This window comes from Ursus maritimus, unplaced genomic scaffold, assembly GCF_017311325.1.
Source record: "Ursus maritimus isolate PB19 unplaced genomic scaffold, ASM1731132v1 scaffold_2, whole genome shotgun sequence".
Lineage (NCBI taxonomy): Eukaryota > Metazoa > Chordata > Mammalia > Carnivora > Ursidae > Ursus > Ursus maritimus.
Window position 1 is genome coordinate 55,974,378 of NW_024424452.1, and position 19,727 is coordinate 55,994,104.

General features: G+C 33.1%; 1 pseudogene; it reads left to right on the plus strand.

Moving 5' to 3' along the window:
- The first annotated feature begins 5,155 nt into the window (after positions 1 to 5,155).
- On the plus strand, positions 5,156 to 8,811 carry LOC103658270 (annotated as a pseudogene).
- Positions 8,812 to 19,727: the final 10,916 nt, after the last annotated feature.

Here is a 19,727-nt window from a genome sequence, read left to right on the forward strand (position 1 = left end):
GGGGAGCCTGATTCTTCCTCTCCCACTCCCCCTGCTTGTGTTCCCTCTCTCACTGACTGTCTCACTCTGTGTCAAATAAATAAATAAAATCTTAAAAAAAAAATAAAAATGAAAATATTTTCCTAATTCAAAATTTACATTAAAAAACTTTCCTAATGACTTGATTTTAATATTAACTCACAACGCATTAGACTTGTGAGATTTATATGTCTTTTTATACAGGACATTTATATGTAGTTTTATTTTCAAATAATTTATAGTTATATATGTCATTGTTCAGACTAATATTAAAAGTATATTTTATTGTCAATAATGGGGTTGTACAATTATTTTAATATAAAACAGATTACAAATATATCAGATTTCCTAATATAATGCTTGCTTATTTACATCTCATTAATGCCACCTCATAAATTAATAAGATTATTAAAATCTGGTGTCTAAAATTTAGAAAAAATGTAGCACCCTTATTTATTTATTTATTTTTATGTTTTGTATGCCTGTGTTTGTAACCCAGAATTTTTCTGGGATTTATCTAATCATTCAGCTGCAAAAGGTTTGTGCTGCCCACACATCAAATTTACTTTAGGTCTTCATAAAGCTTTAACTATGTCTCTGTGACCACAAAAAAGGCTTTCTTTCCTCTCTGATCCTATTTTGACATCTGTGAGTTACATCAAATGTCCAAATTAGTTTTGCTTGAAACTATGGTGTATAAAATGATTGACCCGTTTGCTGAGAATCTACTTTATGTCCTCTCAGACTGTATTTCTCACAACATGGTACCTATAATTATCTGTATTTTACAAATGACAAAACTGGGATTTAGGAAGATTAAGAAATTCAGTTAGTAAATTATAGTACTAGAATCTCCATCCAGATCTTTTTACCATGTAAATTTGACCTCCTGCTCACTAGATCCTGTGGATTTCATTATTTCAAGTGCATTTAGTATAAAAAGAAATATCAAACTGTTGACCATCAGATATAGAAGAAATTGCTGTCCACGATTACCAAACCTTAAGATTTTCAAAACTTCCTAACAATATGATTTAAAAATGTTCCTTCAGCTTCCTTAGATTTATTGACCTTTTTAATAAATTATATTATAAAAGAATTTCTCTGTGTTAAAGATTCAACTGACATTATAGAGAGTTGGATTTAGCCTTCTGAGATTTGTTAATGACATATCAACCAACAATTCCCCCATGTCCAGCAATACTATCAATAAACAGGATGATTTATTAAGAACTAAGAATTCAACGGAAAATAAAAATCAATGCTCTCTTTATGGAATCAACATTTATTTTATGTTATTGGTTAAAATAAAGTACTAAGACACACCGATCGATTTGGATACATATTACTTAAGTCTACTCTAGGTAATTAATATCATTGATTTCTTGAGCATAAAATATATTGGTCAAATAAAAGTGTGCTTTTTTTAGTAAATATCAAAAGTGCAGATAAAAAATAAGGAGACTTTAAAAGTCTACTGGTAAGAGATAGGCATATAGAGTTAATGGACTGTGGTCCCTACAATCCATCAGTTGTCACATAGCTGCTATCTAGTGATAAAATCAATGCAAGTGCTTTCAAATACACAGCACTGCTTCATTGAGAACTCTAACCTCAATATGTCATCACACAGGTATTTAAACATCAGGAAAGATGTAGAAAAGCTTCAAACGGTTTTGAACTTGTAAAGTCTGACAAAAGATTTATATATTTTACAGATTTGTTTTCTTCTAGCTCAGTACACAATTTCAGAATATATCAATCCATCAACCATTCTTCTTCGAATGGTTGTGAATAAATTGTAGCCAGGAATTTTACTACATCTTACATTGACTAGTTAAATGTATGCCCTGACTTAAAAGAAGATAGGGAAAATGTATAACTCCCAGAGTACATAGATAAGCTTCCTTTCCAGTATCTATTGTTAAGATATATGATTTTGAGTTTAAAATTAAAGTCATCTTAAAACATTTCCCTTTAAATAATGTGATTTTCTGCATCAACGTTCCCCAAAAGCAGTGATCTAAAAGTTATAGATGGGCTTAGGATGAACTTAAATTGAAATCCGATTTATATAGTGTGGAGAAATTTTAGTTCTAAAATAATCTATTTTGGTCTAGTGTGCTAGGGATAAGGATTGTTGTATAAGCCTCACACATAATTTTCAGTATAGCAAACGTAACTGCTATGTGGAGAAATTGTTGTTCCACTGATCATTACATTGGAGGAAGACTGATTTATTTCCATGCCCCTGGGGTTAAGATATTATTTCATCAGGATCCGTGGCTAGAACTAGAGAATTCTTTTGTAGTTAATTAAAAGTTGATTCAAAATCAAAAGAATGTAGATGTACAGAACACATAAGAGAAACACAACCCATGATTAAGAAAATGGCATCGGTTATTTTTCAAAACCTTGTAATTTTCTATGTGCTTTCACATGTTATCTTAGTCCTGTCAACAATATTAATACATGCACTATGGGTGAGTTTGGGAGCATTGTCGAAGGCTATACTTGGCAAATTCAGTCAGTTTCCCTATTTAGATGACTTAAACTCTTGAATCCATTTTATTTAATTCTTAAAGTTTAATAACCTGAATGAACATATGGTGTAATTTCTATTTCATAGAGAAAACAGAGGACTGACTAGAACACTGATTGGACCAAAGGAACACAACTATATAAGTAGCAAAAGGATTACACAGAGGGCAATCTTGATTCTCAGTGCTGTTTTATTTTTATTTTTTAAAAGATTTATTTATTTATTTTTAATGAGAGACACAGAGAGAGAGAGAGAGTACAAATGTGGGGAGGGGCAGAGGGAGAAGGAGAGAATCCTTAAACCGACTCGGCGCTGCACATGGAACCTGATGCGGGGCTTTACTGCAGGACCCTGAGGTTCTGAACTGAGCCAATATCAAGAGTCACTAACTGAGCCACCCAGGCAGCCCACTGCTTTTATTCTTTTAATTACATTGTCTACCAAGAAAATGCTAACTGGAAATTTCTGACTGCTTTTCAGAAGATACTTTTTGTCTACATGTATAATAAACAACACAGGTAAAATCTTCTACACTTGGAAGCATATCACTGCATACATGTACATAAATTCCTGTGAGATAATGTAATTGGTCTGATGATTGGACAGCATGCTCACTTTAGATTATTAGAATTTGTAGAAGTATTCAGAAATTAGAGACAGGATTTAAAAAAGAAAAATAAAAAATTGGTAATATGTATTAGTTTTATAGATATCCTCAAAAGCTTTATGTTTAGAGCTTCTTTATTATAAAGAAAAGAGATGTTAGACTATTTCGGTTTTTTGGGTTTTTTTTTTTTTGGTTTTGATTAATTTACTTTTTAATTTTTAGGTTAAATTCCAGTTAGTTAACATACAGCATAATATTAGTTTCAGGTGTACAATATAGTGATTCAACACTTCCATACAGCACCAGGTACTCATCACAGCAAGTGCACTCCTTAATCCCTATTGCCTATTCAACCCATCTCCTCCCCTTTGGTAACTATCAGTTTGTTCTCTTTAGTTAACAGTCTGTTTCTTGGTCTCTCTCTCTCTCTCTCTCTCTCTCTCTCCTTTTTCCCCCTTTGCTATTTTGCTTTGTTTCTTAAATTCTACATATGAGTGAAATCATATGGTCTTTGTCTTTCTCTGACTGATTTATTTCACTTAGCATAATAATCTCTAGCTCCATCCATGTCTTTGCAAATGGCAAGATTTCATTCTTTTTTTATGGCTGAATAAAATTCTGTTGTATATATACAACATTTTTTCTTTATCCATTCATCAGTCTATCAACATTTGGGCTCTTTCATTAATTTGGCTATTGTAGATAATGCTGCTGTAAAAATCAGGTTGCTTGTATCCCTTTGAATTAATATTTTCGTATTCTTTGGGTAAGTACCTAGTAGTGCAATTGCTGGATCATAGGGAAGTTCTACTTTTCACCTTTTGAGGAACCTCCATGCTGTTTTCCATAGTGGCTGCACCAGTTTGCATTCCCACCAACAGTGCAGAAGTGTTCCCCTTTCTCCACATCTTGGCCCAACACCTGTTGTTTCTTGTGTTGTTGACTTTAGCTTACTGCTTATGTTCTCCTCTAGGATTTTGGTGGTTTTCCATCTCACATTGATGTTTTTCATCCATTTTGAATTTATTTCTGTGTAAGATGTAAGAAAGTGGTTCAATTTCATTCTTCTGCATGTTGCTGTCCAGTTTTCCCAACACCATTTATTGAAGAAACTCTTTTTTTCCCGCATTGGATATTCTTTTCTGCTTTGTTGAAGATTAATTGTCCATATAGCTTCAGGTTCATTTCTGGGTTTTCTATTGTTCTGTTGATCTGTGTGTCTGTTTTTGTGCCAGTACCATACTGTCTTGATCACTACAGGTTTGTAATATAACTTGTAGTCTGGAATTTTGAGGTCTCTAGCTTTGCTTTTCTTTTTCAAGGTTGCTTTGGCTCTTTGGGGTCTTTTTTGGTTCCACACAAATTTTAGGATTGTTGGTTCTAGCTCTGTGAAAATACTGTTGCAGTTATGATAGGGACTGCATTAAATATGTGGAATGCTTTGGGTAGTATAGACATTTTAACAATATTCTTCCAATGCATGAGCATGGAATGTTTTTCCATTTCTTTATGTTGTCTTCCATTTCTTCCATCAGTCTTTTATAGTTTTCAGAGTAGAGGCCTTTTACCTCTTTGGTTAAGATTATTCCTAGACATCTTACTGTTTTTAGTGAAATTGTGAATGAAATTGATTCCTTAATTTCTATTTTGGTTGCTTCATTATTAGTGTATAGAATGCAATAGATTTCTATTGAAATATTGTATTTGTATATTGATTCTGTATCCCGCGACTTTACTGAATTCACGTACCAGTTCTCGCAATTTTTTAGTGGAGTCTTTTTGGGTTTTCTACGTAGAGTATCATGTCATCTGTGAAGAGTGAAAGTTTGATTTCTTTCTTAATGATTTGGATGCCTTTTATTTCTTTTTGTTGTCTGATTGTTGAGTCTAGGACTTCCAGTACTATGTGAAATAACAATGGTGAGAGTGGATATCCCTGTCTTATTCCTGACCATAGAGGAAAAGCTCTCAATTTTTTCCCATTGAGGATGAGATTAACTGTGGGTTTCTTGTATATCGACTTTATTATGTTGAGGTATGTCCCCTCTAAACAAACAAAGTCTAAAGCCAGGAGAAGGAAGGAAATAATAAAGATTTAAGCAGAAATACATGATATAGAGACTGAAAAAAAAAAGAAAGTAGAATAAATCAATGAAACCAGGAGCTGGTACTTTGAAAGAATTAATAAAAATGATAAACCTCGAGCCAGACTGACAAAAAGAAAAGAAAAAGGACCCAAATGAGTAAAATCACAAATGAGAGAGGAGAAATTGAAACAATTATAAGAGAACACAATGAAAAACTATATGCCAACAAAAAGGACAACCTAGTGGAAACGAATAAACTCTTAGAAACATACAAACTACCAAAACTGAAACAGGAAGAAATAGAAAACTTGACAGACCAATAACCAGCTAAGAAATTGAATCTGTAATCAGAAATTTCCCAACAAACAAAAGCCCAGGGCCAGATGGTGTCACAGATGAATTCTATCAAACATTTAAAGAAAAGTTAATACCTATCTTTCTCAAATTATTCCAAAATAGAAAAGGAAGGAAAACTTTCAAATCCATTCTGTGAAGCCAGCATTACCCTGATACCAAAACCAGATAAAAATTCCACTAAAAAAGAGAAGTACAGGCCAATATCCCTGATGAACATGGATACAGATATTCTCAATAAAATACTAGCAAACTGAATCCAACAATACATTAAAAGAATCATTCACCACGATCAAGGGGGATTTATTGGGTTGCAAGAGTGATTCAGTATTCACAAATCAATCAACATGTTATACCACATTAATAAAAGAAAGGATAAGAACCATATGATCATTTCAATAGATGCAGAAAAATCATTTGACAAAGTATAACATCCATTCATGATAAAAACCCTCAACAAAGTAAGACTGTTTTGAATGTTAAAAGGAAAATAACTTAGAATCTGTGAATCCCACTTTATTTTCATAGACTACTAATTATATTAAGATTGCCTTCTCAGTAGTACTGGCATAATTACACTATCAAAGAAGAAGAAATTGGAGAAAATATAACAAAAAGACTGAAAAGCTTTTAGGTGACCCCAATATATAATGTCATTTCATACACATATAAAATAAAAACATGGGAAATCAAAAAATATATTGTAAGTTTTCAGTATTTAGAAAATTTCTAATACTTAATATCTTCATTATGATTTGTCTTTAAAAACTATTTTGTTTCTCAAAAATTTAATTTATATCAAAAAAAGTTTGACACATTTTATAATTACTTGAAAATGTTATCAAAGCATCATTTTGATTGTTACTGTACTTCCTTTTCCAATGTAACTAAAAATACAATAGCAATTTTTAGTGTTCTTATTTCAAAAGTTTAAGTAAAATGGTATCATATAAGTTTTTTTGGAATAAAATATGCAACATACCCAAATTAGGTAAAATTTTAATAATAAACATATCTTTGGATGAGTTGTCTTGATTTTATTTAATTTCAGATTTAAATTCTTCTGTAATTTTCTGACAATAATTATTATATAAATATGAGTGATATTATACTTAAAACTTGCAAATTTTATGCTGACTCTTAAAACATTGACCCCAAAGTAATCCATATCACATCCCACTAATAGTTCATTAGCCATACAAGTCAGAGTTGGTACTAGACTTCCAGTTCCCAGTCCAAATATAGGGTTTGGAGGTTGTCATTCCCATCCTCATAATAAGAAAAAAGCTGAAGAAACAGACATCACTACCTCTCTTAGATCCATCAGAGAATTAAAGTCACAGATCAAATCAGTGTGCTGAAAAATTAGAAAGAAAGGCAGATGCAGAGTTTATAGTTTATCAGAAGCAGAAGCAGCCACTAGAGCCAGCATCAGTAGTAATAAAGGATACTTGACTAATTGCTAGAGACTAGTGTGGACTGACTTCAGAAATAAAAACGTCAGGGAGATCAGTGCTAGGCATCTCCTGCATTTTTGTAGTTTTCCCTCCAGGTGTCCTACCAGGTTTTCACTCTAAAGATCTGAAGGAAAAAAACAAACAAAACAAAACAAAACAAAAAAACCCTGCTTCCAACAGGAGTAAGGGTAAAGTAACCATTTTGGAATACGCTCAGAGAATTCTGTTCTCTTTTAACAAAGGCTTGCCCATAATGGAAACTCTTTTTACGAATGTGAAGGAAGGGAAATACCCATCTTCAGCCCACCCCCCACCCCCCAGCCTTCCTGTCTTCCTGAGGAGGAAAAAGAAAAGAGGAAGATAAAGACTGAGAAGTACTTGTGGGGCACAGCTTACCAAAAGACTTAACACCCAACTCGATCTTACTGCTAGAGAGCATTCCCCCGGCCCCCACATCTTACCACCTCATCAACAGACTTATGTATGACAACTGAAAAGTGAAGCTGAAAAGAACTGCAAGACTCAGACCCTATTTAAAAAGGAGTCTCAAGAAAAATCCAAGACAACAGAAGACACAAAAGCTGCAGAAGAAATTTTAGTCTCTGACATCTGCAGCTAGAGCAGATATTAAACACAGCATAAATCCTAGTCAAATAAACATAAAACCAAACATCAAGAGCCTTTAGCCTTTAAATATAAAACCAAATAGCAAGATTTACCACAGTTCCTAAAGTTAATATTATTGATTTTCAAAATTTGTCATAGGAATAAGCTATATCAGTAGGAGTTATGTGAAGTATATGTGTGTGTTTGTTATTTAAACAAGTAAATTATTAAATTGAGTGTGTTGACTTTGGCTGGCTGCAAAGGGCTACTGAGCAGGCTCTCTCTAGCCAGCACCTTAGTCACTACTCCCTTGTGCTGTTGGCCTTCACATCATTTCAGCAGGAANNTGATGCAAAACATGACAAAAATGAGAGACTTAGTCAAGATATAACTGCTGAAAGTAAAAGACAATTTTTCTCCTCCATAGGATTACAAGTGCTCCTGATATGGAAGATATATTGACTGAATCAGAAATCGAATTGGATGGTAGTAGACAAAAGATATCACAAGTAGCCCAAGAGCTCTTCAGGAGAGGACATGCATCAATTCCATAGAGCCGTTACTACAGGACTGCAGGAATATGTGGAGGCTGTCTCTTTTCAGCAGTTCATCAGAACATGATCACTTACCAGTATGGATGAAATTAAACAATTGATATTTACAGTAGTAGAATATAAAAAGAAAATAAGACACCCCCAGCCCTCTGATGCACAGAGGAAGCAGTTTGGAACTGGAAGACTAAAAATCACACCTGTTGATTACCTTTGATTACCTTCTGGGAATGGCTATTTTAACTGGAGAGTTGATGCAGATGTATATTAACAGCGTGGGGGATGGGAACATTGACACACCCTTTGAAGTGAGCCAGTTTTTATGTCAGGTTTATGATGGGTTTTCATTCATTGACTATACTGGACCTTACGAGGTTTCTAAGACGTTGTATACCTTAAAACAAAGTTTGGCCAAAGTGGAGAATGCTTGTTACGCCTTAAAGTCAGAGGTTCAGAAATTCGAAAACAGAAGCTGGCAGATGTCTTTTCAGTTAAAACAGAAATGATCAATCAAGAAGAGAACATTTCTTGGAATACCATTCTCAGTTGTTATTCTCTTGAGAGACCAGTTTGTAAGACTGTTATTTAGCATTTCGTTGGACTTTATATTGGCTTTTACATAAAAATGTTTTCAGTTGTACTTGTTTTAAGATGTATACAAGCTGTACATAAAATTATTGAAACAAGTCATTTCTTATATCTTACTCATCCAAGTTTGCATAAAAATGTTTACATATATGCCTATTTGAATTTTTGCTGGCTAAACTTCAATCATTTATCTTTGAAATGTGAGCATGCTTTAGATTGCACTTTCTGCTATACCTGTTTTAATTTACATTGTGTGAATTTTGGAGTGCTAATATTTATTGGGAGCCATTTATAATTAAAACTGGCGATTTTGTTATATATAGAAAATATGTATCTGGACTTGACTTTCATATTTAAATTTCTTGGTAATATTTTGCCAAGCTTCCAAAATAGGTTTATTCCATAGAACAAGGATTAAAAATTATTAAGGTATCAGTATTATGAGGTATTATAGTGAGAATTCATATTATGTTGTGGTCATTGTTTAGGCCATTTTGAATCCATTTGAAACAGCCTTCCAGAAAAACGGATACACAGATTTTTGTTTTTACATTTAATTTTTATCCTTTATCACAGAAAGTCTGATAATGAATTGGAGCTAACATTATAATATTTTCACTGGTGTTTGAGTTCAATTATGTACTTGTACATATATTGGAAAAGCTTTTAGTAATGATTATTAGTAGTTCTTTTGTTGTCATTATATTACATTAGGCATGTTTCTTATAGATGCATCTATAAGAAATTTATATTTAAATAATTATAATTAAGTTTGAAATTTTTGAAATACTAAGTTAATTCAAACCTTTATAGTTGTCCAGTGTGTTATTTGATAGTATAGAAAGTTGCCAAAGAAAATTTATCATATACAATTCAGCAATAAGACAATTGCCAACCACCTCTAATAGTGTTTAGAATTGGAATTTGCCTACTGAAATTAGTTACAGATTATTCCCTGTGGTGTGAAGCTGACTTGAGCATGACACTATTGGCTGACAACCAAACATTTCCATTTGATTTTGTGAGTTTTGAGAATCTAGATACTGGATTTTATTTTTGGAAAGATTAGCTGCTCTGTTTGCAAGTACTTGATTCTTTGAAAGTGAAATTTCCCCCAAAAAAATCTTGTGAAGGGAAATAAAATGCAAACATGCCTAATAAATTAGGTTGGTTGGTTTATTTTAGTGGTAGTAAGTTTTTTTTGGTTTCCCTATTTGAAGACATAGTGCTAAAGTATATTCTCATTACATAGTTTTGTTTCTTCTGCCACTTGAAGTTAATTTAAATGTTAAAAGTAATATAAATGGATTAATGAATGTCTTAGAGATGTTTAAAACTGAAGTCTTTAAATATTAAAAGACAAAAAAGTAAATTAATAAGTCAATGCCTGAATTGAGGGATTATTTTTTAAAAATATAGGATTCTGGTAACTTTCTAACAAATACACAACTTCCCTTATTGAGACAATAGTTTGCAATACTAGTTTGTGATAGTTTTAAGTGATTTACATTCTTCTGAAAATGTCTTAATCATGGATTACATTTGAAACTATATTTAAGTCAAATGTTGAAGGTTGGCTTGTCTCCTTCCGATTACTTATAGTAAACCATGAGAAGAGAGAAATGATATAAAGATGGAATTGTTAAGAGAAAAAGGAAGTAGAATTCATAATCTGGGGAAATTCTCAGACTATCCATATTGCAAAATATAGGAACACTAAGGGTATGGCCAATTGACCATTTGATAAGAAGATTTGTATGAGTCAGCCATCTCAGCAGAAACCAGAAGCTATTGTTGAAGACCATGGAAGAATGACCCCAAAGGCAATTCAGAGATTATCAAAGCTGCTGCACCAATCCCAGGCCCAGAATTCAAGGACCTGGGAGACAGTGTGGTTTCAAAGGGGGAGCTGTGCCTGTAGGACCCAGTAGCACACTTCCTGCACAGTGCCAGGTGCCATCTCACATCGCATGCTCCCTTCACACTCTGGCACCAGGCTCCCCCCGCCCCTGCCCTGTCCCAGGTATGGTTTTGGTAGGCCCCAGTGCAGTGATGGTCTCCCCTCAGGAGTGCACAGGAAGCAAATTTGGCAGCTTCCTCTAGCCACAGTCCTCACCAGTGAGCAGAGTGTAAAAGCCCAAGGTGCATGTCTGTCTCTACCTAGATTTCAAAAGACAGAGGCACCTGTCAGACTGGAGAGACCCAGGCAGTGAGCCACTAAAAGGCTGTCCCCCTGAGCCCTGGGAGTGACACTGCCACCCCAGAGGGCCACAAAGACAGAGCATTGAGCCAAAGAGAATCACTTTTGAGATTTAAGGTTTATTGTTATTTCCCCCCATTAGGTTTCAGACTTACCTGGAACGTATTACCTCTTTCTTTTCTCTTATTTCTCCCTTTTGGAATGGAAATGTTTATCTTATGTGTGTTCCACCATTGTAGTTTGGAAGCACATAATTTATTTGGCTTTACAAGGTTCACATCTGGACAGTCTTACCTGTATCTGATTTTGATGAGATTTTATACTTCAGACTTTTTAGTTGATGCTGGAATGAGTTAAGACTTTGGGGCTGTTGAGATGGAATGCATTTATGTTGCATGTGACAAGGACATGAATTTGGGGGAACCAGGGCAGAATTCTACAGACAGTGGCCACCCCAAAATTTGTATGTTGAAGCCTAATCCCCAGTGTGATGGTGCTTGGAGGTAGGGTTCTCAGGAGGTGATTAGATCATGAGAGGAGAGTCCTCATAAATGCAATTAGTGCCCTTATAAAAGACCCCAGAGAACTCCCTTGCCTCTTCTGCCATGTGAAGACACCACGAGAAGAAGGCCATTTATGAACCAGAAAGCAGACCCTTCCCAGACATGAATCTGCCTGCACCTTGATCTTGGACTTCCAGCCTTCAGAATTGTAAGATTTAAGTGTTTGTTGTTTAAGCCACCCAGTATGTGATATTTTTGTTATAGCAGCCCTAGAAGACTAAGACTATCACTCATTCCCCCTATCAGTTCACTTAAAACCAGCACAAAACATCAGTACTTCCTCCCTCCCCACCAGGATCCCAAAGCATAAACCTATTCTACCTTTCTTTTCTATAAAGAAAATAGAACAAAAATAAATAATTGCATATAAAAATTTAAAAAATGGTACTTAAAACCATAACCAAATTGACATTTCACCTGTAATCAACTTAGATCAATTTAACCAACTTTTATTTCATTTTTTTCATCAAAATATTTGCTCTCTTTCTTTCCTTGTTTCTGTTTCTGACTCTCTCCCTCTCCCACTCTGAATTTGTTCCTCTCTCCTGTTCTCTTCATTCTTTATTTACTGGAAAAATTTTTATAAGACAATAAGAAATTATGTACTTAAAAATCTGCTGTTGTGGTTTCATTGTAGGAGTTTTTACCAATCTGTTAAGTGTTTTTATAGGTGGATTGCTTTATTTACTTAGGTGTTTGGAGAGAAACATAAGTAAGAAAGAGATATCTTGCTGTGAAGGGAATAATGAGGAATGTGTTCTATCTGGAAAAAAATCTGTATCAAGTACTCTAAGAAATTTCACAAAATTTAATAATAAATGGTTTCTGGGTTATACTGAGAAAAAACTCATTTGAGAGTTATCAGAATTACTTTTGACCACAAAATGTTAGGAAAAAAGTTATAAATCATAGAAGTCAGCATTATTGGATCTGTAAGAAATTGTATTAAATCAAGGTTACATATATTAAACATAAAGCATATCCATAACTTATTTATTACAAACCATACATTTCTATTTGTTCACATCAGTGAAATATAGATGAGATGGTGAGATGAATTAATTATGAATCACTTCCTATTGAATGAATGCTAATGTTATGGTTATTGATTTTTCCATGATTTTTCTCCTTCAAATTCTAGAGAAAATGTCCTTCAATTCCAGTTTACCTTTGTTATTATGTTATAGTCTATGAATGTATATTCGCATTATTGGGTATTCCAGTCTATTAGACCCTTCGTAAGTATACTCTGAATACCTAGTCTAACCTTCAGCCCTGAAGACCCATATTTTTTTTTCTTTTTAAAGTAAAGCTTGGGGCACCTGGGTGGCTCAGTCAGTTGAACATCCAACTCTTGATTTTGGTTCAAGTCATGATCTCAGGGTTGTAGGGTAGAGCCCCGCATTTCCGTGCCCAATGCAGAGTCTGCTTGTCCCTCTCCCTCTGCTTCTCACCCCCTCAATGCTCTCTCTCAAATGAATAAATAAAATCTTTTAAAATTTTTTAAAAATAAAAGACAGTTTATCAGTTTAAAAATCAAAGATTACAGTATGTGGGGGGAAAAAAGATCACAGTATGTGAAAACTAATACCCTCTGGTCATTAAGAAACCTGAACAAGCTATGAAGGCAAGACAAAAGGGAAGGTAATTCTAAACATCACATGAGGTTATAATCAACTCTTCCTCTTAAAAATCCTGACAAAATATGAAAATCTTTTGTATCAAGGCAATGGAAAGCTACAAACGTAGTAAAAATTTGGGGAGCTGTAATCTTGGATTTGAGAAAAGTACAGAGGGATAATATGGGTGTTTGGGACCACTTTCCCTTTTGAAATGATTACCTGTTTAAAAAGGGAAAGCAGTAGCAATAGGCAGAGAAGCTAAGCAGAGATTTTTTGCAGTCTCATGGGAATTTGGGGGCTCTCTTGAAATGAAGACTTCATAATTTCCCCAGGCTTTTAATTGAGAATCTGAAAAGAGCACACTGGAATGAAAGGTGAAGCAAAAATAGATCACTCAGTCACAAAAGACTAAAGCCTGATTTCACATCATCATAGACTCCAACTGGGATAACTGATATGGGATTGCTACTATGCAGAGAATAGCTGCTTGCCTCAAGGAACCATAAATGTTTCTGAAGGAAGATGACAACAAAAGCCTCATATATGTTCTCTCTCTTTCTCTCTCTCCTTCTCTCTCTCTCTCTCTCTATATATATATATATCTGTAATTCAATAAAAATCAAAAAACTTTTAGAACACAGAACTTTTTTAAAAAGAAGAAAAATTCAAAATATAAAGTGACCAGATATATTTTTTAAAGGAATTTTCAAACATGGACTTTAAAATAACTATGACAAATAAATCCAAGGATATAAGAGACAACAGGAAAATATTGGCAGATGTTATAAAGGAGAAGCAAATAGTAACTTTAAAAAAATCTAATACATTATGAGTGTAATAGATTTAATGGCCAATAAGAGATAATGAGCTGAAAAATAGATTGAGAAATACTCTGAAGAATAGAGAGGCAATGGTACGAAAATACAGAAGAGATCATATGAGATATATAGAACGAAATTAAAAGACTAACAAAAATGTAAATACTGTTGCACAAGAGAAGAGTTAGAATAGGATAGAATCAATCATTGAAGAGATTTGGGGAAGAAAGGGAGAAATTTCCAAAGTGGGTAGTAGAAATCAAGCCACATATTATGCAAGATATACAAAAAGAAACTTAAGCCCATTAAAGAAAAACTCCTGAAAATTAATATATGAGTAGGTGTAAGTCTTTCATATTTTTTCTTTTATATTTGCCCCAACTGTTTCTTCTTTCTTTATTGTTGCTTTTTTTTTTGGTACTAATTCTCTTTTTCTTATATTTAAAAATTATTCTTCAGGGTGTTTTTTAAGGCTTTACAATATGCGTTCTTGCATTACTATAGAATTCCATGAGCTAATTTTATGCCATTTTACTTATAAGATAGAAGTCTTAAAACAATATATGCTTATGAATCCTAGTCTGAAATCTTTACTACCATTGACCTTTATTTTACTTCTTAATATATTATTCATCCCATAATATAGTTACTTTTATGACAAATATGAGGTATTAGTTAATACCTCACTATTCTGTATGTTATAGTTGAATAAATCCCCAATGGGGAATATAGTCAGATATATATCTATATATCTGTATCTATATCTATAGATATATAGATATATATCCCAAGAAGAAAGAAGTATGTTTCTAAAAAATGTTTTAGTTTGGCCAACTTGATAATGGGAAAACAAACTTTACAGAATAATTTTATTATTTTTGTTTAACCTGTAAACTATGTTTTATTAAAGAAATTCAAAAATGAGAAAAATAGGCTTTACATTTATAACATATTTGCTACTTCTTATGCTCTTCATTCCTTTGTGTTTATTTCTATACTGAAATCTCCTTTCTGCTCACTCATTATATTCTTTTCCAGGAGCCAAATAACACTTTTTTAAAGATCCTAATAGTAAGTATTTTAAGCTTGCAGGTCATATAGTCTATGTCTCGACTACTCAGTTCTGCTGTTGTTTGACAATTGCATCACTAGACATTATGTAAATGATAAGCTTTAGCATTTACTATTACAACTTTATTTGTAAAAAATAGGTGGCCAGTTTTTGGGCCATAATTTGCTGCCCTAATCTTTTACATTACTTCTTTGATCATATTTACAATTACACTTTTAAAGTTTGCATCTGCCAATGCTGAAATCCATGTCATATCTGGATCTATTTCTATTGACTGTTACTATTTTCCTTCCGATGGGTCACATAATTTGGGTTCTTACCATGTCATATGTATATTTTTTCTTTTTTAAAACGTGTTATGTTGTTCATTCTAGATACTATTGCTGTTGAAGGTTGAAGTTTTATCGTCTTTCAATAAGGAGTGTTGAATTTTATTTTGGAAGGCAGATAATTTGCTGGCAAGTGAACTTGATCCTCTTGAGGCTTATATATAAGTTTTGTTAGTGAGACACTACAGAGAACTTACTCTAGGTCTAGGGTAGTGCTATTGCTAATGAAGCCTTTTTGGGAAACTCAGTTGAATTTCTGCCCTGTTCAGTTTGTGTTTTTCACTCTGGCTTGTGTCTGCCTCAATTTTTCAATATAGTGTAACTTGTGGAATTTCTGTGGAACCCCCAGATGCCTAGTCGTTATTTTGTGCCAAGTCTGTCAGGGTCTCACACTGAGTATACACAACTGAATGAATAGTCATCAAATACTCCTTTTTCTAAAAAGGTAAAAAAGCATGTATTAAAAACTCTTTTTCACCAAGAGGCAGTTAAAATTTATCATTTAAAACGCAGACCACCACAAAAGAGAGAATGGGGGGCTAAAAACTATGAAACATTGACAAAATGACCAAGATGGACAACACCTGGCAAAGGTCAGTGCCAGGGGGGTGGGGTATCTCCTCTCCTGAGGTCAGGATCAGTGGCAGGGTGGAAACTCAAAGCACCCCCAGCCCCTGGGGGCCCAGTGCATAAGCTTCTCTAAGAGGGACTGTAAGTAGAGGAAGAGCCTTCAGTAGTGTGTTCATCACGTGGGTTGTTGTACATTCTGCTCAGTCCACTCCCCATTGCTGAGGCTGTACTCTATGGCAACTCTCTGAGAATGAAGTTTCCTTTATGCAAATTTTCAAACCCATAAAACTTTAGAAAAACAGGTGGCCAGCCAATGGACCATCATTCATCAACCATTTCTATAGAACATAAAATTATATGACTCAACATTTCCAATCTTCCTAAACTGTGCTGAAATCCTGGTATCACAGTATATTAAAAATGTTACTTGGGGTAATCTATTCCAAGCCATTTAAGTTTTCTGACACATTAAATAGCTTATAGAAAGAAGAGCCCCATAAGGCTTTTGTGAGAATTAAATTAGGCAATTTGTGTACAGTTCCTTACACTAACAAATAACAAAAAATAAATAACGCTAACCACTATTACTTATATTTAGGTCATTATTTTTACTGTTACTTGTGTTTTATCTCTGACATTGGAAAAAATAGTACTAAATTAACTTAAAAATGCCTCAGAATCAGGATGCCGGGGTGGCTCAGTCAGTTAAGCATCCAACTCTTGGTCTCAGCTCAGGTCTTGATCTCAGGGTCATGAGTTTAAGCCCCATATTTTAAAAAGCCCCTACTAAAAAAAAAAAAAAAGCCTCTGAATCTATTTGGCAAAAGGATGGGGTGAGGAGGGAACTATAGGTGGGAAAGGCTTTCAGACCTGTCTTCCCTTGAAAAGCATTATATTTAAATCCATATCTAAAATGGGAGGTTTTGTTTAATGTCACAGAAGCACCATTTTTATTTTTCTGTATTAACTCCTGTTGGCCTACTGTAAGTGCACTTTAGAAACTTGGGATTTATCTATAAATTATAGGATGTTAGGTTCTCCTCTTTAACGTAGAATGACTATATTAACATGATTAATATTGTAATGCCTTAGGCAAACATCATCATTCACTTCTTTTCCATTCACTCTAAAATTTATTGATCTACAGTGACCAAAAACTGACTACACATTATTATTCTGTTTGTAATATTTTCCACTAGGATGGAAACCGTATTGAGTAACCTTCCGTACTTATAAACTTTTCAAACCCTTACCAAGTGTAAATGGCTAATTAATTCCATAAAACATAACAATGTGTTTTACAACCAGAGGATAACTCTAACACTTAATAAAAATCATGAGGACAATATAGAATAATTCATACAATCAAGAAATACCTCAGTCAAAACACATGTAATTAAGCCTGTAAATAGACTCATAAAAACAAACACTTTTTACCTAGTAGACAACTTAATTTAAGTCTATACTTCTATGTCAAAATCATATTCTATCACAAATATGAGTTGCACATAAACCAATAAGCTTGTCCTGAGAGTTTTGAGATATTCTACTTAAATTTGTGTGAAATTTGAGTACCCTAATTTGAATGAAAAAACTTCATGTAAAATCAAGCAAAAGCTTATGATGGATTAACTGACCTTTAAACCATACATACATAAGCTTTGAGTTAAAATAATTCTCAACCTGGAATATGATTTTGGGGATATATGAATATTCAGTTTCACAGACAATAAGTGTTCAAATCTTCAATGTAAATTCAGATCAGATAATTCAGATCTGATGCATGTGAACTGAACTTACTAGATAATTACATTTTCATTCAGTTATATACTTTAGTGAAACATCTAATTATGTTTTATAACATCAATATGGTTCAGTCATTTATACAATCTCTCACTATATGTATATGATATGATAAACACATTTGTATCCATATTATATATTATTCACATTTAGTAGATATATTTATAGGTAAATAGTAAATATATAATATATAACATCATTACATATCTCTATCACCTTATAAATTATATAATGTACATATCTGTATTAGATACATAAATTAATACACCTATCTAAAAGATGTATTGATGTCTATCATATATATAAATATAGAGAGAGAGACAAAAAGACAGAATTTAATACTGTTTAAAGTAAAGACAGTTCAAATAAACTCTATTTCCATACATACAGCATTGGAGAGATGGTTATAATCTAATATAGGTTTCTTTTAACTTATGCTTTTTATAGATTAGTCATTTAACTTAAAATTCGTTTCTTTGGAATAATATTAACTACTACTATTCCTTTAAGAAATTGTTGGAGAATCATTGTAAGAACTTAAAGAAGTATCAATAATTTCTTCAAAAAAACAAAGAAGGAAATAAAACATTTTATGGGCAAGAATCAATACTGCTTCCCAGGTCTAGATTATTTCCATGCTCTATAAACTCTGAGCACACTATAATAGAGAAGATTAATAAAAAGATTTTAATTAGTCTGTTTTTCATAAAACATCATAAGCAAAATTAAATAGTATACAGTAAACTATACTATACAGATAACTATATGAGGTTTAGATTGAATTTAGAAAAGAATATGCCCAGAAGGAAATCATATAAAAGTTATAATCAGAGATAAATTATCTGAAAAAATAAAATTATAGCTTGATATCTTATTTGTATTATCATATAAACATTTGAAATTAAATATCCAAATAACAGAAGAAATAGATACCCTTACATTCCTAGTTCTAAATTGTTACATGTTTTTTGGACAATTGTCAGTGTTTTTCAAAAGTCTTCAACTAATCTGATACTGTAATTCTATTTCTAAGAATATATTTCAAAGGCATAATTTAAGAGAAATGTCAAAATGTATATATGAAGATGATATTGCAATATGAATCACATATAAAAATGTATAATATCTAATAATGATATGGTATTGATCACAATGATGTTAACAGCTAAAATTTATTGTATACTTGTTATAGACTAAGCAAAAAACATTGTCTCATTTAAGCACAATAGTCCCATTTTATACAGTTATTTTAAGTTTTATTTTATTTTATTTGAGAGAGAGAGAATGAGAGAGAGCATGAGCAAGGTGAGGGGCAGAGGGAGAAGCAGACTCCCCGCTGAGACCTGAGCTGAAGGCAGACACTTAACTGACTGAGCCACCCAGGCACCTGATTATGCAGTTATTTCAAATAAGAATCTGAGAGGGGCACCTGGGTGGCTCAGTTGGTTGAGTGTCTGACTCTTGATTTGGGGTCAGGTCATGATCTTGGGGTAGCAGGATCAAGCCCTGCATCAGGCTCCATGTTCAGCAGGAAGTCTGCTTCTCTCCCTCTCCCTTTCCCTCTGCCCCTCTCCCTGTTCACTCTCTCTCCCTCTCTTTCTTTCTCTCTCTCTTTCAAATAAATAAATACATCATTAAATAAGAATCTGAGAATCAGAAAGCTAAAATAATTTGCTATATAATGTTTAATAGAAAAGCCATGAGTATATAATTTAAACCCAAATTTCTTTATCTCTCATTAACCATCTTTATTTCATCACAATAAAATATTAATTAATACATTGATTAGATCCTTTCTCATAATTACATGTGATAACATACAATACAACCTTTAAGGCAAAGATGACTATATAATAATTTGAGAAAATTCTGATAGCTAATTATTTTTATAAACTTATAAAAAATTGAAAATATTTCATGACTTTTTATATATAATCTTT